This window comes from Rattus norvegicus, chromosome 6, assembly GCF_036323735.1.
Source record: "Rattus norvegicus strain BN/NHsdMcwi chromosome 6, GRCr8, whole genome shotgun sequence".
Taxonomy (NCBI): Eukaryota; Metazoa; Chordata; class Mammalia; order Rodentia; family Muridae; genus Rattus; species Rattus norvegicus.
This window is the reverse complement of record NC_086024.1, coordinates 34,106,555-34,133,835: the sequence shown is the minus strand read 5'-3', so window position 1 is coordinate 34,133,835 and position 27,281 is coordinate 34,106,555. Positions and strand designations below refer to the sequence as shown.

The 27,281-nt window shown below is 46.0% G+C and overlaps 1 protein-coding gene and 1 long non-coding RNA gene across 5 annotated transcripts in view; one reads left to right on the top strand and one right to left on the bottom strand.

Moving 5' to 3' along the window:
- LOC103692581 (uncharacterized) overlaps positions 1-23,673 on the bottom strand; it is a 42,015-nt gene extending 18,342 nt beyond the window's left edge. Inside the window, exons 1-2 of one of the 3 annotated variants that reach the window (XR_005505752.2) lie at positions 20,745-23,673; positions 19,705-20,004 (exon numbers count right to left, since the gene is read on the bottom strand). This is a non-coding gene — a long non-coding RNA (uncharacterized LOC103692581). Of the gene's footprint in view, positions 1-19,704 lie in introns of all 3 variants that reach the window. The other 2 variants (XR_005505750.1, XR_005505751.2) reach the window with 2 other exon arrangements.
- Positions 23,674-23,780: 107 nt separating this feature from the next.
- Positions 23,781-27,281, top strand: part of Klhl29 (kelch-like family member 29) — a 304,134-nt gene continuing 300,633 nt past the window's right edge. Inside the window, exon 1 of one of the 2 annotated variants that reach the window (NM_001106713.3) lies at positions 23,781-24,354. The gene's annotated coding sequence lies outside the window, so the exon portion shown is untranslated. The remainder of the gene's footprint in view (positions 24,355-27,281) is intronic. The other variant, XM_017594072.3, reaches the window with a different exon arrangement.

Below are 27,281 nucleotides of genomic sequence, written 5' to 3'. Positions count from 1 at the left end.
AGGAAGATTCTTTGAACAAAGTTGGAATAGCCATTCCTAGATGTGAGAGTCCCATCAGATCTGGTTGAATGATGAAGGTTGGAGACTTGATGCTACATGAGATGTTGTTGATCTCGCAGGAGCCCCTATGAGACCCACTGGCTTGTTACATATCCCCTTTCCACACTGATAACAGACCCCACAGTCACAAGGCCAGCCAATTTAAGAGAATAAGTTCTGTGGCCCTAAGAACCATTAAAGTGTCCTGTTGTTTCACCAAGTTTCTTCCACCCAAATAATAAAATCCAGACTCATCAACAGGGTCAGAAGGACCCCATGACCATTGCCTACTTCCTCTCCATCACCCAGGTTTCCAATAAGGACACTGGCAGCCAGGGACTAGAAGAGGCTTCACAGTGATCAAGAAGAATCAATGTTGACCATAAGAGGAAGGGGGTTAAGTGTATGTGTACACACTTGTGTGTTTGTGCGTGTGTATGTTTCAAACTAAATGCCTCACAGTCTTATAAAAGAAAAGACTGTGGACTCGGAGGAGAGTTGTAGAAAAGGTGTTAGAGGAAAGTGAGTGGTCCCATGAAGCATAATCATACTTGGCATATCAATCTCAATTTTAAAACACTGCTTGCTAATACCACTCGGCGATACTTACTAAGATGTGTTGTTGATGGTACTGAAGACACCAAAAGACCTTGCCAGCCCCCTACTGGGGATGCCTCCTACAGATTCAGAAGATACAGCTGAATGTGCAATGGCCTCAGGACATGTCCTGAAAACCACTTTTAAAAATAAATCTCTGGAGACTTTGCTTTCTGTCTGTGACAGAGTGGTGTGTGTCAGGTTAACTGTCCTGCAGAGAACAACTATAAAAGCTAAATATATTGCAGAAAACAGCTGTTAGGAGTCATCAGAGAGTCATAAAAGCAAGCAGGACTTTAGGGACCAAGATACCGAAGCCAAGGGAAACACAGTGAGAGAGCCTTCCATTTCTCTCCAAGCTTCCCCTCCAGTTCCCAACAGGTGTCATGAGACTGTAGGGAAATATTGGCCTAGAGCTACAGTAATCATGCTAGTCTAAGTGGACAAAACCTAGAGCTCGTAGCCAGTAAGAGAACCCTGACTCTGGAGAAAGAGACCATCCAATTGTCTTTGATTTCCTCTCAAAGAATCGTATGACTCCTGAACATGGCATAGAAGGAAGAAACCAGGAAACAGGCTGCAAGAAGTTTCTAGAAGTCTGGGAAGGCAGGATTAGAAGTACTCTCAAAGTAATGGAGAGAAAGCTGGGGACACAGGAGGAAGAAGGGCACTGTCCAGTAACCCAGACTACAGTGGAGACAGCAGAAAGGTTATGTGCCAAGAGAGAAGACAAGCCCAAACGCAGCCCATCCCCACCAAAGCCCAAAACTCAAAACCCAGGCTCAAAATCTCTCACTTCTTGATTGGATCAAGGTGATCTATCATTTCTTAACCCCCTGCTAGGAAAAAGAAAAGACAGGAGGAGCAAAAAACAAAAGTCCTCTGTGAATGAAGGCAGCATCTAAGGGCTCAACGGCTTTTCGTTTATAGTGCCTAAGTTTCAGTCAGGCATCACCCAGCCTGCCAAGAGCCATAGAATGAAAGTGAGTTTTAAAAATTACACTAGAGAGAGACATACTTCCAAATACTTTAAATGCCTATGATGAATAAACAGTTTAATTTGTTAATATTAATAAATATTTTCATCCAAACAAACTGAGAGGATGCAGAAGAGAAGTATGAATTGTGGAGCTGAGGAAAAAAAAATAACTAGCAAAGAATTCAGTAGATTTGTTTAACAGCAAAAGACAGGGCTTTTAAGCCAGAAATTAGGTCAGTAGAAAAACAGAGATGGAAGGAGAGGGTAAGGGGCCAAACAGCAGGTCTGTACTACAGAAATGGAAAGAGGAAAAGAGGGAGGAAGAGTGAGAGACAGAGGGGAGAGAGGAGGGAAGGGCAGAGAAGGTGAGGGAGGAAGAAGGGAGAGGAGAGGAAGAAGAGGGAGGGAGGGAAGCAACAGATATGGATCCAGCAGGATAAAAGGATAGAGGGGGGAAAATGGTACAGACACGACACTTTACAAAAGGTCAAGAACAGTATCAATCTACAAGCTCAAAGAACTGTAAGAACAAGCAAATACAAAGAGGACCTTCCAGAAACACAGAGCAGTTAGCACAACAAAGGCAAAAGAAAACTGAGGGAAGCAGTGTGATCTTCCCCAACAAGCAGGCAACAGGGGACGGGGAGGAAGAAATTTTATACCCAGTGAAAATACCCTTAATAAAAGCATAACTGGGGGTTGGGGATTTAGCTCAGTGGTAGAGCGCTTGCCTAGCAAGCACAAGGCCCTGGGTTCGGTCCCCAGCTCCAGAAAAAAAAAAGCATAACTGGGCAAATTAGCACACACCTCTAATCCCAGCACTCACTGGCAGAGGCAGGCAGATCTCTGTGAGTTCAAAGCCTGGTCTATAGAGCCAATGCTAGGCCCCCTAAGGTTATACTTTTAAAAATTGGTTTGAAGAAAATAAAAAAAACAAAGAAATGTGTTATCAATATCTGACACTCTGATGGGGTAAAGGCAGGGAACTAAACAGTAGGCTTGGAAAGAAGAAGACATTTAGCAGACACGGAAGGGGTGATAGAGGAGAATGGGGTGGAGATACTGTGAAGATGCATTGAATGCTCCTAGGAACTAAAGAACACATTTTAATCTGTGCTTTTATTTTGTTGTTTAAAAACGAACACTAAAGAAGTTATCCGGGAGCAAAAGAAAAAGATCCCAATTTGAATAGTGAAGCAGAAAGCCCCAGAGAGAGCCAAAGTAGCAAACTTAAGAATGAGGGTAATTGAGTCTGGACTACTTCAAACAGCAATGTCTTGGAGGATCTTAAATACGTGAAGGAGTAACGTGCATGACCAAGATAGCATAGCAGGAGAAGAGTCAGGAAATGGGATTAAAGTTTGCAAGGCCCATGTATTGTTTAAGAAGCATGAAATTATTAATTGAAGGGTGAGTTCTGTTGAGACATACGGAGAATCTGCAGCAGGGGCTGACAGACTATCAGCAAGGCCCACAGTCTATCTGTCTATCCTGGAAGCTTAGAAAGAGTTCTGCATTAAAAAAAGAAAAGGAAAGAAAAAAGGAAGGGAGGGAGGGAGGGAGGGAGAGAGGGAGAGACAGAGAGACAGACAGAGAAAGAGAGGGGGGATGGAGAGAGAGAGAGAGAGAGAGAGAGAGAGAGAGAGAGAGAGAGAGAGAGAGAGAGAGGGCCAAGGTGGAGATGGGGAAGGAGGAGAAAAAAGAGCTAGGGGTTGCCTATGGTCATCAAAGCTTATATAAAGCATCAAAAAATAAAATAAAATAAGGACATAGAGTGAACTCTAGAAACATCTGGAATCCATTTGATTTAAGTGGACTCAACATCTAATTAAAATGGATTGTCAGACCACAAAACAAACAAACCAGCTACATGATATCTGAAACAGAGTAAAAAAAAAAAAAACAACAAAAAAAAAAAAACCAACATTAAGTGAGAAGATATAAAACACTATGTCATGAAGACACTCACCCAGAGAAAGCTGGCTTAGCTCTGCCGATATCAGAGGAAACAAGGTTGTGAAGCAGAAAAGGAAAAAAAAAAAGGCGAAAAGTATTCCTGCAGATAAAGAGGAAGCGCTCGCAATGACAAAAAGTCAAATCAGCAGGGAGATTGGATCATCTGAAGCCCGTGCGTCTCTAAGACATGCAAAGCAAAGGGAAGGCAAATCAATTATCATAGGTGACGATTTCCAACACGTCCTTCAGTGACGGATAGAAAAGCTTACAGACAGTAAGTCCAGAAAGATAAAGACTTGAGCTACACGATAAACAAAGTTGACCTCCATGGCATATGTAACAGGAGGCTCGACAACAATAGGGCTGCGTTCTTTTCAAGTGTGTGTGTAACATCCCACAAAGGAAATTTCAAAGCCAATTTCAAAGGACTGAACTCAAAGTATGTCCTCTGACAAGAAAGAAAATACACTGGAAATCAATAGGAAGTGCTTTTAAAGCCCCCCCAAAATGCTTGAAAATCACTAAGTACTTCCAAGGAATCTATGTTTCAAAATTAGTTTAATTAATTTTTTAATTAAAAAAATAGAAATGTCAACTGAAGTTAGAAAAACATCTCTGGATGGAATGATATTGAACAGACGATATTTTCAGTATGGGGAGATGGCTTAGTGCTGTACAGTTCCTAGGTAAAGGCAGGGATGAGAGGCACCTAGTCTCTAAGCTCAGCCCTAAGGGCTGGAAACAGGTAGAGCCCAGGCTCTTGTTGACTAACCAGTCTAGCCAGTGGGTAAATTCCAAGCTCGGTGAGAGAATGTCTCCAAAACACAAGGCAGAGAGAAATAGAAAGAGACATCAAACATTAACCTCTGACCTGCATATACGGGCATTTGGCAAAAACCAAAAAGAACCTACAGGATAAAGCGTACCCTTAAGCCAGGATGGGTAGCTAGCTAACGCCTATGACGCCACACTTAAAGAAGGAGGGCTGGCAACAACCTGGGCTACAGAGTGAGCTCTAGAGCAGCCTGAGCCACCAAGGGAGACCCTATCTCGAAGCAAGCAAGCGAACAAAAAGAACTCTGCTCCCAAACATATATATTGGGGGGCAGGGAGGGAAGAATAACAGAAAGGCAAGGAGCTAGGAAAGAACACCAAATTTAAGGCAAATGGATTGGATAGAAATAAATAGTAAATATTTAAGCAGGAAAAGGGAACTAGAAGAACAGCATAAGATAAGAACAATGATCAACATAGTCAAAACTTGTTTCTTCAAAAAGTAATAAAATTCACAAATTTCTAGGAAAGAGAAAAAGGAAACTATTAATAAAAACAACGAAAGAACTGCAGCCCCTAGATACATAGATAGTAACCGTTCATGAGATAGCATTATGAACAGTTTTGCACCGATAATAAAATATACAATTTGGACGAAGCGGACATTTCTCATAGGGTCGTGGTTTGATATGCAATAGACCCATAAGCTCACGTTTAAACACTAGTCCCCAACTGGTGGCACCGCTTGGGAAGATTGGGAAACCTTCGGGAGATGGAGACGAGTTGGAAGAAGTTAGGGAGTGATCTTGAGATTTTACAAGTCCCACCCTTCATCTGCTCTAGTCCTCCTGCAGGTGCTATGCGGCCAGCTACTTCATGTGTCTGCTACTGTGCCTTTCCCGCCATGATGTACTGCATCCCTTCATAAACTAAGTCAACTTCTACGATGGAAAACCATACAATAAATGTAAAAACTGAGCCATTGCCAGCATGGTGGCACACGCTTATAATTCTAACACTCAGGGGGCAGAGGCAAAAGGATTATGTCAAATTCAAGTCCTACTTAGAGAGTTCTAGGCCAGCCAGGGCTGGACAAACCCTGTCTCAGAAAAACTCAAACAAAGGGCAACTGTTGTAGGAATAGCAGGATGAGTTTCGCAGACACTGAAATTCAGTGAAAACAATCCCTTTTTTTTTTTAAACACATGCTGTGTGATTCTATTTATACAGCAAAAAAGTAATCAGTTTTGATAGGAAACAGATGTTGGTGACTTTCCAGAGGTAATGATTGGGCTGGACATCAGAGAAGTCGGGAGATATATTTTGTTCCATACCTTGACATGAGTTTATTCACAGTGTAAAAATGCATTAGCCTGTTCCTTTAAGGTAGTGAACCTTTGTGACTGTGTGATAAATTCAGTTTTTAATTTAAAAAGAAGCCTGAGAAGCAAGTTTAGTTTGGGGTATCTGTGTCTTTCTCATTAAAGTAGACAGTAGCACAATGTCCACTCTCCATATCCTGGAGACAGGACTCCAGGGCATCAGAGGGGTTTTTAACATAAGATCATGCATTTTGTTTTGTTTAGTTTTGTTTTCTCAACTTTGATAGGAAAACTGATTCTGTTTCACCTAGGGACAGGTTTCATATTTCATGAACCTATAGTCTAACAACAGAGAAAGCTAATGAAAAACAGGGATGTGGTGTGTTCTCTCCCTCCCTCCCTCCCTCCCTCCCTCCCTCCCTCCCTCCCTCCCTCCCTGTCTCTCTGTCTCCCTGTCTCTCTTTCTCTCTGTCTCTGTCTCTCTGACTCTCTCTCTCTCTCTCTCTCTCTCTCTCTCTCTCTCTCTCTCTCTCTCTCTCTCTCTCTCTCTCTCTCTCTCTCTGTCAGGGTTTCCATTGCTATGAAGAGACACCACGACCCAAGGCAACTCTTATAAAGGACAACATTTAATTGGGGCTGGCTTACAATTTAGAGGTTCAGTCCGTTATCATCTTGGCAGGAAGCACAGCATCCAGGCAGGCATGACATGGGAAGAGCTGAGAGTTCTACCTCTTCATCTGAAGACCACTAGAAGATTGGCTCCGACATGGTGGGCTCGTGGCCCACCCCCGCAATGACACACTTTCTCTAACAAGGCCACATCTCCTAATAGTACCACCCCTGAGTCAAGCATATTCAAACCACCATACCCTCTCTACATCCCTCCCTCCCTCCCTCTCTCTCTGCCTCCCTCCCTCCCTCCCTCCCTCCCTCCCTCACATCAGGGTCTGAATCCAGGGCTTCATGCATACTATACAAATGTTCTACCACTGGGATACATCCCCAGCCCTCATTTTTCTTCTCAGTTTCAAATAGATCTCCCTAAGTTGTTCAGGTTGACCTTGAACCTGCTCTGTAGCCCAGGCAGGCCGACCTTGCACTTGTGATCCTCCTGCCTCAACCTTCTGAATAACTAACATTACAGGACCATACCAATAAGCTCAGCTGACTATTGAGTTTCCTAAAATGTCTGTGTGTGTGTGGTAGAAACCACGGGAGTACCCACAACGCAGTGTTCTCTTCTCTCTTGAGGGCCTGGTGACTTCCTAGCACCTTTTATACTGTGAGTGGCCAGTTTCACAAAGGCTTGGAATCGGGGTGCTTCTCACCAAACAAGTCTTGCACCTAAATAGTCACTTGTGGAGAGGAAAAAAAATCTGACTGGAAATAAATAAATTAAATTAAAAGGATTTAAAAGAAAAAAAGAAAGAGAAGAAAAAGGTAACGCTGTTTTTACCATGGTAACGAAGGTTTGCCCATATCTCTAATTCCTTCATGGACTAGAGTAGTTTTGTGGGTGTAAGTGATTTTTGAAGAGCAAATTAAAAAGACTTCTTATATGTCCCAATAGGCAAAAACACAGCGCTGGCTAATGGCACTTCCCATCTCTAAAATAATTACTTTTGTAATAATCTGTTTATTAATGAAGTGTTCCACAAAATAGATAATGATTTCTTAAGATTTTAAGCACACGATTCTTCTCCCTTCCGCTCCATTTTACTTGTTTCTCCCCCAAAGCATACCATGAAGTAACTACTCAAAATACACTGGCGGATTTTCCTAGGTGCGACCACTTTCAGTAACGTGTGTTCCCGTAAGCCAAGCGAGCCCCATCCACAGCGCTGTGCCCTTAAATTATTCTCTCTGATAATTGAAACGTTCTGAAACTGGATATGAGGGCAGTTGCACGTTTCTATAAACTTGCTAAAGTTCATTTCATTCCAAACTTAAAATAGATGGATTTTATGGTATATAAATTAGAACTTAATAAAATATTTTGTAAAGAAAATCAATTCAATAGCTTTAAAAGTTATTTCGTGTTCCTCCATCTTATCACAGACATGCTGACTGTGAGGATGGAAACCTTCCGGGGAACGACGGTGATCAGGAAAAGCTGATTAGACCCACACAGAGGAAGATTAGGGAGAACGCATTACTACTGCTATTTTGCTGAAAGGACATAGTACCAAACTGCCTTCTAAATGCCCATCCTCATACCCATAGAGTTCTGTAATGCTCACCCCTCATCAGAGAAGCTTCTTATAGTAGATGTTGGTTGTTGCAGAAACTCACAACTGGTCAAAGCACAGAGAATAAATGACTGTGGGCTGCTCAGCCCTAAATGGGCTGTATCAAACATCGTCCTTGCTCAAGGCTCAGGGAACACTGCAGAAGAAGGGCCATACACATAAAGAGCCAGAGGTTCAAGAGTACCAGTCCCAAGGCTATCTACCAGACATGGCAGGACTGTTGCATTCGTAAACTTATAGTAGATGTGTTTGCCTGCACAAGATAGGCAGAAGATGAAGCCAGTGAACATGTGTGTTGGGGGTAGCTCACTGACCTTGGAAAGGGATAGTCATATTTTTTTTCAAGAGCGTGGCCAGTGGTAGGTTGCCCATATTCCAGTAGCTGGTCCTACCCCTATGCACACATGACAGGCACTAATTGGACTCATTGGATTGGGGGGGGGGGGCATTGGTTCTGTGTGGTTCTGGGTTCAAGTTGTTGCAGTGTGTGTGTGTGTGTGGCAGGACAGAGAGAGAGAGAGAGAGAGAGAGAGAGAGAGAGAGAGAGAGAGAGAGTGTGTGTGTGTGTGTGTGTGTGTGTGCCATAGCCTTAATATCCCAGTGCTGGCATAAAAATAGAGGAGTGGTGCTCCCAAACACAGGTCTCTTTCACTTATTCCTTATTGCCCTTGCTGTAACCTTTATTGTCCCTGAAAAATGCCCTGTCCACTTCCTTCGTTGTCTGGAGTTGGAACCTTAGGCTTGTGGAGCTTGATCTGAGAGAGTTGCCTTGTGTTCTTCCCTGTGTCCAGAATCAGTGTGTGTCACAAAATAGATATTCAGGGAGGGCAGTTTCTGTCCTAGCTCTCTGTCTGGCTTTTTTTAAAATGTCCTTCCTTCCTAGAATCTGGGGCCTTCTGTCCATGGTGGAGCCCATGCTGTGGACTTGACAAACTCTTTGTGGCAGTGCTCAGAAATCACAGACTCAGGCAGTCAGGTAGTTCCCACGGTTGAACGAGATCTGAACCCAGTGGACAGGAAGACTGTCAACTGTCCTTCCCCACCACAGTGGACACAGCTCCTAACTTGAAGCCATCCCTTCCTGTGTCCTAGGAACTCTTTCACTCGCTTGCCTGATGCTGGCAGACACTTCCTGTTATCCTGCTCACCCCCACCCCCCACCTCACGTATGTGCACAGCGCCTTTCTCCATCCAGCTGGGCACAGTCCATATGCAATTCTGCTTTGTTCCAGGGCCCATTATAGCACAGCATAGGGCACACCTGGGTTTCGAGAAAATGATGAAGCCGTTAGGGGTCGAAGCGGAAAGTGATGCAAAGAAGACCAGAGAAAAGGTGTAAGTCACTCTCTGCCCCAGGAACAGACTAGAACCCAGGCTCCTGAACTTGCCTAACTCTTTATGGTTATGTAAGCAGCTAGCGTTTGAGCCTCAGGGTGCCATCTGTAGAATGGGACCCTCATTTTATTTTTTTCTGCCTTTGTATGGATATGGGAATAAGGTTCAGCACTGGGGGCCTGAACAGCACTTGCTCACTGCCTACCTCTGCAGGGCTTGAGGACCTGGATAGGGAAAGCAGGAGCTCCCACTGAATGTTGGGATTTCAGATCCCCCACGCTAGCCTGTGGGGACAACATCGCTATTGTTGGCTGCCCGAAAGAATTGCAAGGCTTTTAACCAGCATTTCTGTTACCCTTCTATGCTCCCCGTGACAACTCTATTACTTTGGGTTAAAAACAAGTTTATGCAGTTGTGCAACCTTTAGTCTGCAAAGACTGTCAGATCCTAACTCAGAAAATAGCACTGGTCCAAACTCCTGTAGCTGAGAAGGCCCAAGGTGACATAATCCAGGAGGGGAAGAAGCTGACGATGTGAAGAAGGTAACAGGAGGAGACCAGTTACATTTCATATTAACCAGACATGTCTGACTTACGTTACAGTTTAGAAAAATAAACCACAATAGTGCCACAAAGAAGTTAACACTATTAAGGAAGCACTATCATTAGTGCTTGAAATTTCTGGCTGAGCACAGGAAAACACAATGATACAACCCACAGAGGCTCAGGGCCTGACACTTAGCTAGAACCAGGTTCAAATCCCAGTCACACCTAAGCATGGCACTGTGGGTCTACTAACTGTCCTGAACTGCTTTTCTGTTGGAATGGAAATGATGCCCAATGCCCTAAACCAATGAGAACTTAAATTAAATAAATCAAGATATAAAGGGCCCGAGTGGAAAAAAATAATGGTTCTCTAAATTCTGGTGTTAATTCCGAACCCCCCCCCAAAGCTGTGAACGTCTTGCTTTACATGAAAAGGGAACTACCCAGAGATGGTTCAAGGCCTTGAAAATTAATGATAAATTGTGACTACCCAGATGGACCCACACAATACCAAGAATTCTTCAGAGAGAGGGCCGGATGCTCAGAATCAGAGACTGCAAAATCAAGATATGCGTTGCTGCAGGCCTTGAAGACACAGGAAGGACTAGGAACCACTGAATGGAGAAAGACACTTAAAAGCTTGAAGAGAAAGAGAAAGGTTTCTCTTCTGGAGTATGCCGAAGGAACAGGTCCTGAAAATGCTGTAAGTTCTGAGTTCCCATATACAATAAAACATTTACAATGTGTCAAGACCATGGTCCTGTGGTAATTTGCCACACACCACTGGAAAACAAGACAGCATTTGAGCCTGTTCTAAGTAATGCTGGGCACATGTTTCATTCTTAGAAATGGCAGCCAGTAATTGCAGTTACTGATACGCGGAAGGAGGTCAGATATCCTTCTCTTCTAAGTCGCTACACAAATGGACCATCTATTCCCTGCTCTCAGTCCATCCTTATGGGTAGCTGATAGATGGTTACAGAGAATTCATTTCTCCGAAGCACCTCCCATTGGCCACTAGACCATTTTTTCTAAGCCCCATTGCTTCTGACACTCCCCTCAGATAAGCATGTACAGGTCTCTGGTGACCCCAGAGGCTTCCCTTAAACGCTGCATTTCCTAGACATCAGACCCACTTTTCTCAGTTCTTTAGAAATTTTTCAAATGAAAAGATTCAACATATCTCCAACAGGTGAAGCTCTGGTAGGCATTCTCTGGACATCTTGAGCATGGGACGTCATAACTAAACTCCACATTCCAGGTAGGGCATGCCTCCTAGTGTATCTAAAGGGCTATTCCATCAGGCTCCCCCAATTAAACCTACAATGGCTTTGTGACTGGAGCAGCTAAACAACATGGCTGAGTAATGCCATGATGTCATGGGCTGTGATCTCTAGTAACGAGGTGATGTCTTCTCTTGTATTGTAACTGATTGCTCTCAACCTAACCTAGCAGGGGAGTCTTTAAGGCTTGGATGTCCAATAATACCATTTCTTTGTTGCACCTTATATGATTAGATTTAGTTTAGTACTCTCGACTATTCTTTGGGTCTTGTCATGTCAGTAAAAGTACTTTCTGTGTTTCATCTAAAAGTCTATCTGTTAAGTGTGAACTGAGTTATCTGTGTCTGTAATCCTAGTAAGAATATCAATTGTATTTTTCTGCAGTGGCATTGGTCAGCATATTTGAGTGTGGTCATAAAACCACTCTAAATTTACCTGGTGGGTACTCTAGTATGCAGTAAAAATTACAATTGTTGTCTGCTGCTTTCCTGGGAAGTATTCTAGGACCTCAGCAAATATAAAACCCGAGGACGCTCAAATCCCTGTGTGCATCATTGCATACCATCCACACGCATGCCTCTATGCATGCTGTATTGTTTCTAGATCACTTATGATGCCTAACACAATGAAAATGAAATATGAATAGTCACCCTGTGATAATATTTAGGGAATAATAACCAAAGCACCAATCTATTTATGTTCAACAGATATATAATTTCCCCCAATAGTTACAATTCTTGGTTTGTTCTACCTGCAAATGTGGAAGGCCCACCGTCCTTCATCTTATGCACAAATTCCTTGTGAGCTACCGTAACGGTATCCAGCCTTGGTGTGCTTTATGTCTACCCGGCTAAAACAGCTCCCTCACATAACAATCTAGCAAGCTGTCTTTGTTTGCTTTCTACTAATGTAATAAAACACCAAAAGCAATGTAGGGGAAGAAAGGGTTTATTTAGCTTACACTTCCCAGTCACAGTCCATCACTGACAGAAGCCAAGGCAAGAACTCAAGCAGGACAGGAAAGTAGAGGCAGGCACTGAAGGAGGATGCTGCTTACTGGCTTGCTCCACCCCCACCATGGCTTGCTCAGCGTATTTTGTTTATACACCTGCCCGGGGTGTCACTGTCTATAGTTTTCTGGGACCTCCCACACCAACTATTAATCAAGACTTGCCCACAGGCCAGAGATGAGGCATTTTCTAATTGAAGTTCCCTCTTACCAGATAAGCTTGTGTTGTGCTAACAAAGACTAACCAGTACACGGGCCTCGCATAAAACTGGGAATACAGCTACTATGTCAGGGCTTTGCTTTTCGCTTCTAGAGAGTTTTGTTCCATTTTTTTTTAAATGTGCTCATGAATTATCCTCAATAATCAGATTGGGGAATTTAATGAGGATGGATAGGAGAAACTTGCTTCTGTAGTTGCAAGTTCTTTTCCCATCTTTAAAAATCAGAGTTGTTTTGCCATCTCCAGCAATCCAGATTCCTGTTGGCTCTACATTCCTTAAACATCACCCGTGGAAGATCCATACTACATCTTCAGTGGTGAGCTCTCTCTACTCTCTGGAGTACAATTTGTCCTGGCCAAGAGACTTGAGCTCAATTACAGCAGCTTGTTGCTGTTAGAATATCTTTACTCATCTTAAACTTCAATTTTCTCTTACCCGAGTTCTCTTTTCTTTTCCAGTCAGATTGTTCTCTTTGGCAAAGATAAGAAGGCAAAAATTCTTCTCTGTCCTCCCTATCCTATAAGGCCAATAGCATCGTGTTACTTGATCTGCCATAAATCTGCAAGGGCCTGGGTCTGCTTTGCCTCCAGCACTAATTCTCAAACTCTCCTGGGGTACTTGCCAAAAAATGTATTATATAAATAAATAGTTCTCCAAATCTCTTCTCAGAGTCTGAGTCAATTGCTGTGTTAAGGGAAGAGTAGGTGTGAAAACCCATCCCAGTGTGCATGGTAGCTCAGTAAAAGAATTTATTCCTCATTCTCATAAAGTACACAAATGAATGAACCAGATCAGTGGGCAGTCGTCTCCAAAGTTTTCTCCAAATTTGATGATCTGCCAGTCTTCAACACTGAACTTCTAAGGTATCTACATTTGTCTATAACAACATTAAAAATGAGGAGGAGGAGGAGGAGGGGGGAGGGGGAGGGGGAGGGGGAGGGGGAGGAGGAAGAGGTGGTAGTGGTAGTGGTGAAGGTCAAATTTTAATGGAGCAGATCAGGAGATGGCACAGGTTACTCCCACTTCCGTGCCATTGGCTAACTCTCAGTCACATGAGTACACCTAACTGTAAAGTTGACTATAGGAAATAGCATATCATAGCTGCAAAGATTGGTGGGAAATGTAGTCTAACTGCAAAGGAGACTGGGAAATGTAGTCTAGCCACAAAGGAGTCTGGGGAAGGTAGTGTAATATAGGAAGAGAATTACAGTGAAGAAAGCTGCTAAAGTGGATGAAAGGTTAGACTTAGGAATCTGTGTTTTCAGGATTCCCACTTGATTCTTAGTAGGTCCTGCTTTGTATAACTCTGCTCTGCCTGTTCTGAACTCTGTTCGGGTTCCCAGGGATCTGTAACGAGTCCTCCATGTTGTTCTCAAACCCGTGATTCACATGCTGTAACCATGTAAGGCATCAGCAGCTACCACGGCTCCTGCGTTCTGCTCTACCTACATGTTGGATGGCTCTTGTTTTCTCTATCTTTCTTCCTTCTGACTGCTTGGCAAATTCCTACTAAGATTCTTGGCCAAAGTTGTTCTTCCATGACTCCCCTGCCCCTCGGGGGCCACTGATGGAGCCTTTACTCTCCCTGTTCTACCTGGACTGCATCTCATTATGGTATTGATCATGCTGAGTGGCCTTCATTTAGGTTTGCGATCCCATTAGACAGGGAGATCCTCAAGGGCAGTGTCCTTTTCTTAATTATCTCCATCTCCTCAGCACCTGGCACTTTGCCTGGTACATGGTGGCACTCAGTAAGAGTTAGCTCTGCAGAAATCCTTACCATTAGACATCTTTCTGCAATCACTTATCTGTTTCTTTTATTATTTCCCACTCATGCCAAATAAGAAAAGCTTTTCATTGTGCTTACAATATCGCTATCTTGATTAACCTAATTAGCAACGGTTTATGTGACTCAGTTATATTTATGGCCCTTCATTCCCACTCCCAACCCCCACTGCCATTTCTACTCTACCCAAAGGTGACCTTCCACATGAGCCACTATGATCTCAACAATAGGCATTCCAAGACCGGTAATTACACATTAAGAATTTTATTAAAATAACCCCTGCCTTCTAGAGCCATCTTCATTTTCAAGTTTAACAGTCCCTAATTTTTTTTGAAGATCTTCAAAATCCTGAATTCTTGAGATCTAGGAAGTACATCAACTGATTGGACACAATGGAATCTAAGATAGCGGTTGAAATGGCCAGCCTCCAAGATGCTCTCTGAACTCTGTAACTCTCTCTCTCTCTTTCTCTCTCTCTCTCTCTCTCTCTCTCTCTCTCTCTCTCTCTCTCTCTCTCTCTCACACACACACACACACACACACACACACACCCTTTATTCTACACCTTGAAGTAGCCACGTAAAGATATACTAATTGAAAAGGGCCTAAGGCCTACAGCCAATATTCTTATGAATGAACTTGGAAATTAATCCTTTGACTCAGCCCAGCCTTAAGAGTACAGAATCTCCAGGCAAGTGATGTGTCTCTGGATGTAAAGCTGATGTCCTAATTTTCATCCCTAGAACACACATAGTAGGGAAAATATATATATATATATCATATTAATTTCCAAACATTAGGTCATACTTCAGTAGATGCAGCCATCATCCAAGAGCACCCAAAGGTTACCTGAGGCAAGGTACAGTCTAACTTCCATTTATGGGTTTGAGATGTGTGTCTGCAAGGAACCAACCACATCCTCCACCTGTAAGATGGCTCGGACTCTCTGGTAAAGGCTATGGTCCTTCTCTCTGTGTGTCTGCACTGAAAAGTTTATGCTCAAGATTCATCGATTTCCACTTGTTTTGACATAAGGATTAAGAAAAAACAATTTAACATTTAAAAAAAAGGAAGAAGTAAAAAGGAGTTTTGAACAGTGTTTGACATACAGTAAGTGCTAAATGAATGCCTGTTGTTATTGGCATTTTCATCATTGGTACATCTTTGTTTTATATATTTTTTTCACCTCAACTCATAGGTCTGCTGCCTTTGAATATGCATGTACCACTGTGTGTCACTATTCCTAATAAAACAGTCCTGATCATTATTGGATTTTAACTGCCACCATTTTGAAATCTTAAGTCTGCTGAATTGAATTTATCCTGTAGGTTGCTGTACAAAGATCCCAGAAGCCAACCAGTATTCAGTTTTTGAGCCACGTCCGAGCTGTTCCAATCCCATCTCTTTTCGTGTTTAAATCCTAATTGCTTATATAAAACTTTTATGTCATCCGGAACTCTCAAGATATTCCTGAAGTTTTCTAAACCTGTCCCGACATGACTGAGGGCTTCGATGCCAGTGAGAAGGTACCTGTGGCTGTCTAGGAAGATGCACAGCCATCTACAGGAAGTGTATCTCATTTGCCCTGTTCCCTGAATCTGCACCCAGACAATCTGTAAAGGATCAGCGTCTTTTAGTGAAAACCCTCTGGTAAATATCTCTCAAAGCTCTGAGAGTCATGAAGAAGGCAAAGGCACGGGGTTGTGATAGCATGACACCTTCTTTCCACGATGTTAGAGCTGAAACCTTTTTATCTCAAGAATACTCCATTCTTCCAGTGACAATAGTATCATGTTTAAGTAGTTTCCACTCAGAGCATTTTATGACATGATAAAAAAAAAATGCCTTCCTTTGTATAATCAGACGATGTGGCAGGCCTGCCCTTGTCTTCTGCTACAGCCTAATTGTTCTGGTTTTTATACTTTGACCTGAGGCTTCGTCCCCATCTCTTCCTTTTAGGTGTCATCTACTCTGCTACGGTCTAGAAGACCTCCTTTCACTGCGTGTCTTAACCTATGAGTTGTTTCGGACCTCTTAGAAGTAGGTAAGTGTTAGGTCTTAAATAAATAAAGAAAACGTGTTTCCCAGCAGTTGTACGTGAGTAGAATTTTCAATTAAACAAGCACTGATGGAGCATCCAAGAGAAGAGCTTCCCTTGGTAAGGGGAGCCCATATATCTTTTGGGCCTGCAAGCTAGCAGAGTTTCCGCTTTATCATTTAGAATTTTCATCTCCTGTTTCCTTATAGAAAGGTACTCTTAGACCAGATGGTGGCTTGTTTCACAGATTTGGGGCTATTTTAAGACACTTGGTAGGATGCAGTGGACACTCGGTGGCCTTTTTGTGAGGCTAAATAAGTCATTTTTCCTCTTACTTGTCACCCTTGTTCCCTGGAGTGGAGCCTCTGTGCAACACTGTTGATGCTTATCTTTCCACTGGACAGGGACTCAAGACTTCTTCCTCCCAGGTTCCTCTGTGCAGAAAATGCATGGTGCTGCTTCAGAAATTCTGACAGAGATCAATAGGAAGATGAAGTGAAAATTTACACATTCCAAAAGATCCCAAGCAGCTGAAACCATTAGGTAGATGCTTGGCACTGCAGAAACAGATGCATCTCAAAATTTCATTGACTCTTAGGCATCTCGTGCTCAGCTTTTCCATTTGTGGGGAAAATAAAGGATCTGTTTCCTAGAGGAAGGACTGTCTGTTACTTGTGCATCCCACAGGATACCTCTGCTTTGGGGGTGCAGACAAACAGTAACCCCTCGGACAAAGCCTTGGCCCAGTCTCAACTGTTCAATGACTCATAAAAATGAGATGTGTTGCCTAAAGCTGGACACTATGTCCTCTTACCTCTGCCTGTTATTCCTCCAAAGCACATAGTCAGACTGCCTGACTCTTAGAGAAGACCAGGGAACACGGCGATAAAGCAGTGGTTTCCAACTTGTGGGTTGCAACCCATTAGGGGTCAAGACTCTCCTGGGAGTCCAATGACCCTTTCACAGGGATTGCATATCAGATATTCACATTGGGATTCATAAAAGTAGCAAACTTACAGTTACGAAGTAGTAAAGAAGATAATTTTATGGTTGGGGGTTCACCCCGACGTGAGGAACTGTTTTAAAGGGTTGCATCAGTAGGAAGGCTGAGAACCGCTGCTTTATTTATTGAGAAGAAAGAGCAAAGAGACTCCAAGAGCTGGGGGATGGGAAAGAGTGGCATGAACTCTGTCTTCTGAGTATGGTATAGCCATTCCACCAACAACTCCCAACAGCTGTGGCTACCTGCACAAGACCCACACAAGATGGGGCCTCCAGAGTGGATGAGGAATGGACTCCCAGTGCCCTGCACATCCCAGAACCACTGTCAGCAACTGAAGGTTGCTGGGAGCGGATGAGTCATTTTCCTCCATGCTGTAGCCATTGCTTAGATACCCATGCTCCAGTAAATAATCTCTCACTCGGGTAAACAGCCCTAATTAAACCCAGTGGGCCACGAAAAACAAAACAAACAAACAAGCAAACAAAAATGTCAGGCAAAAACGATGGAAGAGACTTGGAGGGAAAGAGTTAAGCAGGAGTGGAAAGGGATGGGAACAGGGGGACGGAGGATAAAAATGGACAAATTATATTATGCACAGTTCTTAAATTGTCAAAAAGTAATAAATAAATGGATAAATAAGTAAGACAAGGAACAATCTGGGTCCCTGTTCTAGATCGGAAGCCACTGCCCTGCTTCTGGTCTCATTCAAGGCTCCAAAATGACCAGTCATGACATCCCAGTCTTTAGCCCTGCCAAAAACCCAGAGGGAGTTGACAGTGGCATCAATGGACTGGGGAACACAGCAGGGGTCAGGAAAGCTCATTGCCTCTTTATTCTTAAAAACAGCTCAGAAATGTCAGGAGCCATTGGGGGGGCGGCGGGGCTCAATCCTCTCTCTCTCTCTCTCTCTCTCTCTCTCTCTCTCTCTCTCTCTCTCTCAAGTCTCCTGGATTTTACCCTCACTGTGGAGGCTTCATCGAGGAAGAGAATCTTCTAAAATGCAATTAAATTTCCCTTTCCAGATCCTACCAATCATTCGGGTTTTTTTTTTGGGGGGGTTCTTTTTTTTTTGGAGCTGGGGACCGAACCCAGGGCCTTGTGCTTCCTAGGTAAGCGCTCTACCACTGAGCTAAATCCCCAGCCCCTCGGGTTTTATTTTTATACTCTCTCATAAACACTGGCCTCTAATTAAACATTGAAAAGTAAAGTTGAAGTTTGATCATTATAAATAATTCATCAACCAATAACTGGGTTCTGAGCTGCATCCCTTCAACATCCCCCCCCCAACCCCCCACCCCGTGGAGGCGGCAAGGCATCAATGAGGAGTGATCTCAGAAGCACACAGACTGTGTCTCCTGCCAGTTTGGGAGTCAGAGCCACCCAGGAAAATTGTTAGTGGCTCTGTTTAATTAGCACTCCTGCCACCTGCAAACAAGTGGTACTAAAAAAGGTGCTGAATTCTTGCCATTGAGAATCCAAAAGAAGACAGCATCAGCTCCATTCTGAGCCTTAGAATCTAATATTTCACTGATTTAGGCAACCGAGGAGTTATACTTTCATTTGCACACACCACCATACGCAAAATTAACAATGAGTTATGCTTCAGAAACTGTCTCCAGAACCAGTTTCTTAATCCAATGCTCCTACTATCCCTGATCTGCTAAATCCTCCTTTTCCAAGAAGCCACCCTGACCAGCCTTTCTCTTAGAGATATTTATTACCCCCTCGGAGACTCTCCTCCACATCTGAACACGAAGTTATGTTTCTTACTAACACTGTTGTTATTATAACCCTCAGAATGAACGCGTCAAAATTGTTACCTAGTTGCCTTAATCCCTTTGGGTGAATAAGCAGGGAGAGAATGATGACGATCAAACCATCTTCAGAAAAGTCCCCAGCTTAACTGGATGGCATGTGCCTTGGGGACATAGCCCGAGAACAATTCAACAATTGTGACTTACTTCTTTCAATCAATGGTGTGGGCTGGATTGCAGGACACACAGTAGGTGCTAAGCGGATTTTTATAGATTTGATTTAGCCACTGGAAGAACAGTTGGTTAAGTGGGATTTATTAATGGTTTTGATGCCAAGCAGGGGTCATTTTAGTGGAGCACTATGTTAGGAAAAAACAGGTTGTGATGGACGCACAAACTCCAGCTAGCACAGAGGCTGGCAACTGCTCTGTTTATATCCACTGTGATGCTGGAGACGGATGTCCTGTTAAACCTGAGGGTTCTGATGAGGCTCCCACCCTTCCAAGTAACCCATGAGTTCACGAATCAAAGATTCACTTGCCCGGCGTCTACATGAGTGCTCCGTATTCTACAACTGTTTCCAGTTCTGGGTCCAGAACTGACTATGATTAAAAGCAAAAATCAGCTCCACAGAGTTCACTGCAAGGGGAAGATGTTGAGCTAAATGGAAAAAGAAATTGCACTGGTATTTTCAGTGGAGTAAAACAAACAAACAAACAAACAAACAAACAAAAACAAGAACACCACCACCACCACCACCACCACAAGAACATTAGCTTTGGAAGTAAGCAGGCTGAAATTCCAGTTCTCTTACCTGCTTGCTGTGTGACTGCCAGAGCTCACCTTACCCTCTCTGGACTTAGCCAGTGAATCATATCAATTCTATAGGCTGCCGTGACCAACGAGGTAGCATTAGTAAGAGACAACAGTAGTCTCGGCACGCAGTAGCCACCAAGTAAGTGTTTATGTTGCTGAGGTCGTGGCTCTACACACAAATCAAAAGTCCATCCTGGCACAGAAGGTATGGGTGGCTCCCTGGTCATCCTGATGGTGGCTTCCTATGGATAAGAGCAGGGGATTTTCCAACACAGAGCCCTTGTCTGCTCAGCTGCACCTGGAATGCCATACATTCGGAGTAAGAAACAAATGTTTCAGAGGGTTCCAATGTACTTCCCCGAGTATTGTGAGTTCGTTCTTTCCTCACGAATCCACTTCATGAATGTGTATTAATCCTGACTCTAGAATCCAGCTTATGACTCAGCACAGGAAGGGTTTGCTATGGGAATGCACGCCACAGAGACAACTGGGAAATCCTCAACTATGACCAAAGAGGCCCCTGTGCAAACCAGACAGCTCTCAAGTACCATCTGTGGCAAATGGAGAGCTTGCCCCAGGGACCACGGAACAGGGGAGTGAATGGCCCAGAAGGGATCCACACAGAAGTGACATTTATGATGGCTGGTAAGAGATCTCTCACACCACATGGACGCAAGCCCTGGGTGCACTGGGGGTGGTGGAATGAACTACAGTGACCCGGATGAAAGGACGTCCATGAGTGGACCAGGGCTGTTCTACTCTGCTTTCTGTTGATGGGATAAACACCACAAGCAAAAGAAACCTCGAGAGAAAAGGGTTTATTTCACCTTGCAGCTAACACCTCTCCATCATAAAGTGAAATCGGGGCAAGATCCCAAGGCAGGAACATAGAGGCAGAAACTGAAAAGATCCTACAGGATTGCTTCCATGGCTTGCTCAGCCTACTTTATTTAGAACCTGGGTCTACCTGCCCAGGGATAGCATCGCTCACAATGGACTGAGTTCTCTAACATTAATCATCCCCTCAAGAAAATCTACCTGGAGGCCAATCTGATGGAGGCAATTTCTCAGTTGAGGGTCTCCTTCTTCCCAAATGACTCTAGCTTGTGACAAGTTGAAAAAAAACCCAAAACAACACAATTGATCTCTCGTCAATCTGAAACACAAACACACCACCATTAAACCAATAACCTCCTCTTTCTGATTTGTTCCAAGATCTCCTGCTCATGTCACAATGTAAAACTCCTTGTAACCGTTTTTTTTTTTTAAGTCCAAGTTCCATAAAAGCCCAATGTCTCTTTTGAAACCCACAATCTCTCAATTTTGGGTTTCTAGAAAAAAAATGTTAAATACTTTCTTACTGCAAGAAGGAAGATCAGGGCATAGCCCAAACCAAAGCAAAGCGAACTAATCTGCAACGTTGTAAATAATTCAGTGTTCAACATTCTGAACTCCACAGTCTTTTGGGCTCCAAATGACTTGTGTAGACCCACATCGCCAGCCGGCTCTGCCACCCACAGCACATGTAGCTTTTCCCCCCTAGGCTTAAGTCAGTCAACACCACTTGCACCACTGTCCTTGGTAGTTATCCCGTGGTCCTGGGCTCTCCACTGAGACTGAAGCTGACATTCACCACCAGCCTCTCCTGGACTCTCTAAAGACTCTGACCCTGCCACCTGTGACACGACCCAGACCTTCCTACTGATCATCCAAGCGGAAGTGTTTTCTCAATCAAGGTTCCCTCTTAGCAAGTGACTCAAAAAAAACCACAACACCTAGCCAGCCTAAGGGCAGACCTTTGTAATAAACAGTAGGGCTTCACCGCAAAGAGTAGCTAGACATAATTCCACAAAAGAAGATCTGGTTTCTCGAAATCCTATTTGCATTCGGGCTCAGAGGAAAAGAGGGTTGGGTGAGAAAAATGTGGACACACCCTCTGGGATTCTAATCTATACAGCTCATCTCTTTTCCCCTGACATTTTGACCCCATTGCTATTACAAAAAAAAAAAAAAAAAGCTTTCTTCTGGGTGGGGATTCCCGTCTGCTTCCCTTCTCCAACAATGCTTAGCAAGCCAACTGGGAGAATTTTTCTATCCTCACCTAAAGGGAGCGGAGAAAGGATTCTTGGAGTTCACTGCCCCTTCACTCAATGGAGGACCATTCAAAACAATTGGTCAGAAGCTACACATATCCAAATTGCCAGGTTTTAACCTATTCTAGACCCTACAAACCTGCATTGCCTACGGCTATCATACAGGAAACTGCTCAGTATGTAGCTAGTGGACTCCTTGTTCTGCTGGTGAGCACACACGGATCACCTCTGAAGCTGGCCTCCCATGGAATGTGGCTTCGTCTTTCTTCTCTTTGCATTGAGTGGCCTGAGATGTTGCCCATGTCTCTATTTTAAACCCCAAGCGATTCCTGCCTCACTTCCGTGCTCTCTATACGTTTCTGGTACCTCGTTTACCATCTTGTCATCTTAGTATTCAAACCACACTTACACTTCACCTTACCTTGAGTACCTTTGGGGACTGTTTTCCCCCCAACTTCCACCCTATCTCCCTCCGAGAAGCCTCTGTCACTGCCTTAATGTCACACTGGCTGTCCTCCATGTCCTCCTACAGGGGTAGATTCCTCCAGGATGCAAGCACTGTGCATTCCCGGCCCACATCAAGCTTTCATACATTGAAACTTCATCTGATCTCCCCACACCCAGAAACGCAGTTATTCTAACACCAACGGCCCATCTCCCTGCTGTCTTCCCCCCTCTTCACTGCCCCCTCGGCAGCAGATTATTATTATTTATTATTTATCAACCATGACACTGTACTGTGCTTCCTACAAGACATTAAAGGACACACAACCCCTGCACTGACTTTACAGCCAAAACAGCAGAGATGTGGATCTGACATCACAGGAGGCCCGTGAGAGAAAGGACCTCTGGCAAAGTCCTCTCTCCTCCCTGGCAAAGACATGAGTAAAGCCTTTCCAGGACAGCCGTAAGAACCAGTTATATCCCTCCCCGATTACCCACACACCCCCAGTTTGAAATAAACCTTAGAGTATTTTCCTAAATGGCGTGGGTGTTATGGGGGAGGAGAAATGAAGAAGGAACCCGCCCACTGTTAACTTCAGACTTTAACCTTCAGACTTGCCTGAAAGATGGAGGGGAACTGAACCACAGGCTTTTCCTCTGAACGACAGAACAGGTGAGGGGGTCTGTGGGTCTGGAAATAAGAAACAGACCTGCAGAGTTAGCAACCCAAGGAAGACAGGCACAGAAACACCCACACGGGGTAGCCACAGGTCTCCAGCCAAAGTTTCCTCTTAGTGTTCCAGTCTGCGAAGACAGCACGCAGAGCCAGAGGGGAAGACTCGGGCAGTGTGGACCTTGGGAGGGTTGGCTGAAGTTGGAGTGTCAAAGCAGGCAGACAGGCCTGTGTGGTCTGAGCAACCCAGGGAGGTCTGCGAAGACAGGAAAGTTCGCATATGCTCAGGAGTCAGGGCAGATGCAAGAAGACAGGACTGGCGTGGCTCGCGGTGGTCTTTCGGAGATCTGGGCATTTCCTCCTACTCCTTCTCAAGGCTGGAGTGACATAGGGAGGGCGGAAGCTGAAAGACGATTGGACTTTTCTTTCTCAAACTTTTCCACCAGTTTCCTCGGGTGTTGAGAGCAGAAGGGAAGCTCCCTTCAGTCCGGATCCTTCAATCCTGGGCTCTCGGAACCCGGAGGCCAGGGCCCAGCAGCCCGGCCACGCGCCGTGAGTCTACCCGGCGCAGCCAAAGAGCCGGGCGAGCCGGGAGTCATCGCAGGGGGCGGGGGCGGCGGACCTACGATGGACACACCCGCTGGCACTGAGCCTGGGGCCCGGCGCGCGGCTGCCGGGGATCCCTGGGGCCCCCGGAGCCGAGCGCTGAGCCGGGCCGGGGGCGCCCCGCCTCCCCCACCCTCCGCCCCCGCCTACTCGGGCATCTGTGATTGGCTCCGCCCGCCCCTGGCTGCGCGCCGAAGCCCGCCTCCCTCGCAGCTAAAGCAGACGGTACCCGGAGAGGAGCGAGCCAGAAGGGAGCATGGTCCCCGCGCCGCGGCCGCGCCAACCCCCGCGCCGCCGCCGCCGTCGCCGCTGTCCCTGCCACCGCCGCTCTAGCCGCAGCTCCAACCCCGGCGCCGGCTACTCAGCGCACGTCCGCAGCCCCGGCCATCGCCGAGCCTGAGCTCAGCCCCCGCCCGGAGCCCGAGCCCGGAGCCCGGAGCCAGCCCCAGCCCCGCGGCCGCCGCGGCTGCGGGGAGAGGGCGGGGGCGATGCTGCCGGAGCCGCCGCCGCTGCCGCCGCCTCGATGAGAGCCGCGCCGCACCGCGCATAGTCGCGCAGGCTGACAGGCAGAAGGACTGACTTCCCTCTCCCGGGCATCCTCCCTGGGCTGCCGGGAGGCGGCGGCGGCGGGGGAGGAGGAGGGAAAGGGGGAGAAGGCGGAGAGCAGGAACGCGAGGAGGTGGACCTGGATCCCTTTCTCCCGGCCAGGACGCGAGCGGCCCCAGCTACCGCTACCCGCCGGCGCCGTCCCCTATCCATCAACCCTCCTGCACCCATCCGCGACCCTGGGCTCTCTGCGCGTCGGGCCGGGGCCGGAGCGGCGCGGCCGCAGGTAAGAGCCGGGTCAGGTTGGGGCTCTTGGGATGCCGAGCCGGGCGGAGGGGAGGGGGCGAGGGTTCCCAGGGTCCTGGTAGCTTCTGGGCTAGGCAGGAGTGGGGCCCAGAGCCTGGAACGCTGGGCTCGGCTCTGGCAGTGGCGGCGGCTGGAGCTGGAGCTGGAGCCTCCCGCGTCTGGGCTCGCAAGCCTGCAGAAGCCCTTGCGCCTGCGCTGCTCCGGGGATGGAAAAAAAAAGGGGGAAAAAACTTCCTGCCCCCGGGTGTGTTATGCAGGGAATGCCTGGGGGGAACTAGCGCGGTGGTCGAAGGTGCTGGAAGCAAATATGACACCGGAGCCGAGTAGCGCTGGGCCGGGCCGAGCCGTGTGCGCCCCTCTCCTGGCCACCTCCCCCTGCGCGGCCCAGGGCCCCAGCAGTGCCGGGGCACCCAGAAAGCACTGGAAAGCTGGTCCCCAGGGCAGCCGTGTGCCCTGCCGGCTTGGGAGGTGCGCGCCTGTGTGCCAATGGAAGCTAGATGATGGGTTCTGCCCCTCGCGTTCTCAGACCTAGCATTTGGGGACCGGGTTTCTTCACTAGATCCCAAGTAACTTTCGAGGTGGAAGAGCTTGAAAATCATCTGAATGGAACCCACACAGACCGTGTTGTGACCTCCCCCTTAATTCCCTTGACACCTTGTGGTTTCCAGCGGGGGTTGGAGGTGGGAGGACAGCTTCAGGGATGCAAAGGGCGGGGAGGTGATGGCGAGTGGGGAGGGGTTGTTTATGTGTGGGATAGTGGACCCTGAGACACGTAGGTGGGAGTGTGGCCGCGCGCCCAGACTGCCACGGGCGATGCGGGCTGACCGCCGGCTCACGTCCGGGTCTCCATGGCCTGGAGCTGGCCGAAAGCAGGAGGGTTATCTGTGTCGCGCGCTGGTGCCCTCGCTGGGCAGTGTCGGCCCCAGGCCCCAGGGGAGAGAGGCGTGCTGGCTCCAGCCCAGATCTCGGAACCCGCAGCCCAGTTTCGTTCCGAGGCTGCTCCCGGGGCAGGTTCGGTGTGCGTTGCCTGGGGAAGGTGGAGGCGCACTGCCTGCCTGCGGCTGTTCTCCCAGGACCCGGCGACTGCAAAGCGCGAGTCTTGGATGCCTGGGTCCGCCTGCTGAGAAGCCCGTTCTCTCATCACTGGCTTCTGGAACCGAAAGGCAGCAGCGGTCAGTTGACAGATCTCCCGCGGGTCCCCTGGGATGATGATGGGTGAGGAGCAGCCGGTGCTGCTACACGCGCGGCTCTGCGAAGCGTATCTCTCTCCCTATGGTGTTTGCGACGCGGCGCGCCCGGGGCGAATCGTGAACGCAGATATTTATGTAGCATTAGGCGAGACCTCTTCGCCGGAGGGACTAGACGTAGAGGACGCCGGGCTGCGGCTGCCGAGAAACTTCCACTCCTCAGTTCTGGGACATTCATGCTCCGCCACTGCAGGCTCCAGCCCCTCATGAGCTGAGCAACGCTAGGATTTGGATTCCTCTTGCAGTGACAGATCTGTCCTGGTTACAGCTGTATTTATCCTCGTTTCAGTCTCTTTAAAGCCATTTGTCTAGTCACTACAGAGTTTCTCCCCTGCGGTGGTCTTACTGCTAACGCAGCCCGGGGAGGGCAGGTTTGAGACATTCTCTCCGTTCAGGATGAGTGATAGCACATTTAATTAGCCCACCTCGTTCCTGACTTTTAAAATTTAAATTAAGGGTTGGGGGGAGGAGGAGAGCTAACTTTCTAGTTCTTTTTCACTTGGGGGTGGTGGTGTTTAACAATTGTATAGATTGTTCATACTGATACTTAGAGCAAACGTATGTGGTAAACACAGAATAATTTAAGGGTTGGTTGTCATGCATGCATATGATATTCTGCCAGTTCCTACATGTTTGGAGAAGTGGGTCTATGTTCCCATATATTGTTCTGGAGTGCACTGGATTTCTCACATTGCTACAAATCAGGAAATCATTAGCATGTGTGCCCTTAAACCCTATATGAATTTAATAATGTTTAACTTGGCTTATGGGCTGATGCATTTAGTTGATTTTAATAATTTTTCTGCACAGGGATCTTACTAGTCCACAATTAAGAAAAACATCGTCTTTGGTCCAGTCTTCCCATTCCCACTATAGTTGTGGAAAGGAGTAGGTCTCCAACTTTCATTTGCAAGCAACAATCCGAACGAAATACCTAAGAGTTTTAGTGAAATAAAATATCCTATGGTAGCCATGGAAACAAATAGATTAAGGGTTATTGGTTTCTTCTGTGTGTGGTGGGGGTGGGGCCCTAATGTTGGGTCTCTCGAGTTATGTTTCTAATGAGTGGCGGTCACACTCCAAATGCTCAGTGTGAGAGATAAACCATACCAGCATTCAGTTTTGTGAGGAGTTTAGTAGAACAAAGACTACGGAGAGAAGCCTGAGAGAATGACTTCTCCTAACTGCAGCTTCTCACATCCAGAACACAAATGCATAAAGCCATTTTTGTTTTGTGTTCTCTCAAGTGGATGAGAATTGAGTCTGGTTTGTTTTGTTTTGGTTTTTTTTGGTTTTTTTTTTTTGTTTTTTGTTTTTTTAAGACTGGAAGATGTATTTTGCTTGTAAGCTGTTACTAAAGGAATCCTCAAGTCCAGCCTCTATTTTCTAGGAATAAATATGTTGAAGCATAAATGTTGGTGTAGATGGAGTGTGTCACAGTTACTATCAAGACCTGTCAGTCGGAGTGAGGCAAATCATTACTCTATTCAAATCTTGCCTGTTTCAATATTCATACAGTTCCATGGTGATCCATTCTGGTTTTGTTTACCTAATCAACCTTATAAATCTTTGGCATCAATTTCAGTTGTGCCGTCTTTCCCCTTCCATTTATCATTTGATTTGGCTGCAGCACCTTCCTAATTGAAAGCATTTCCCTGTC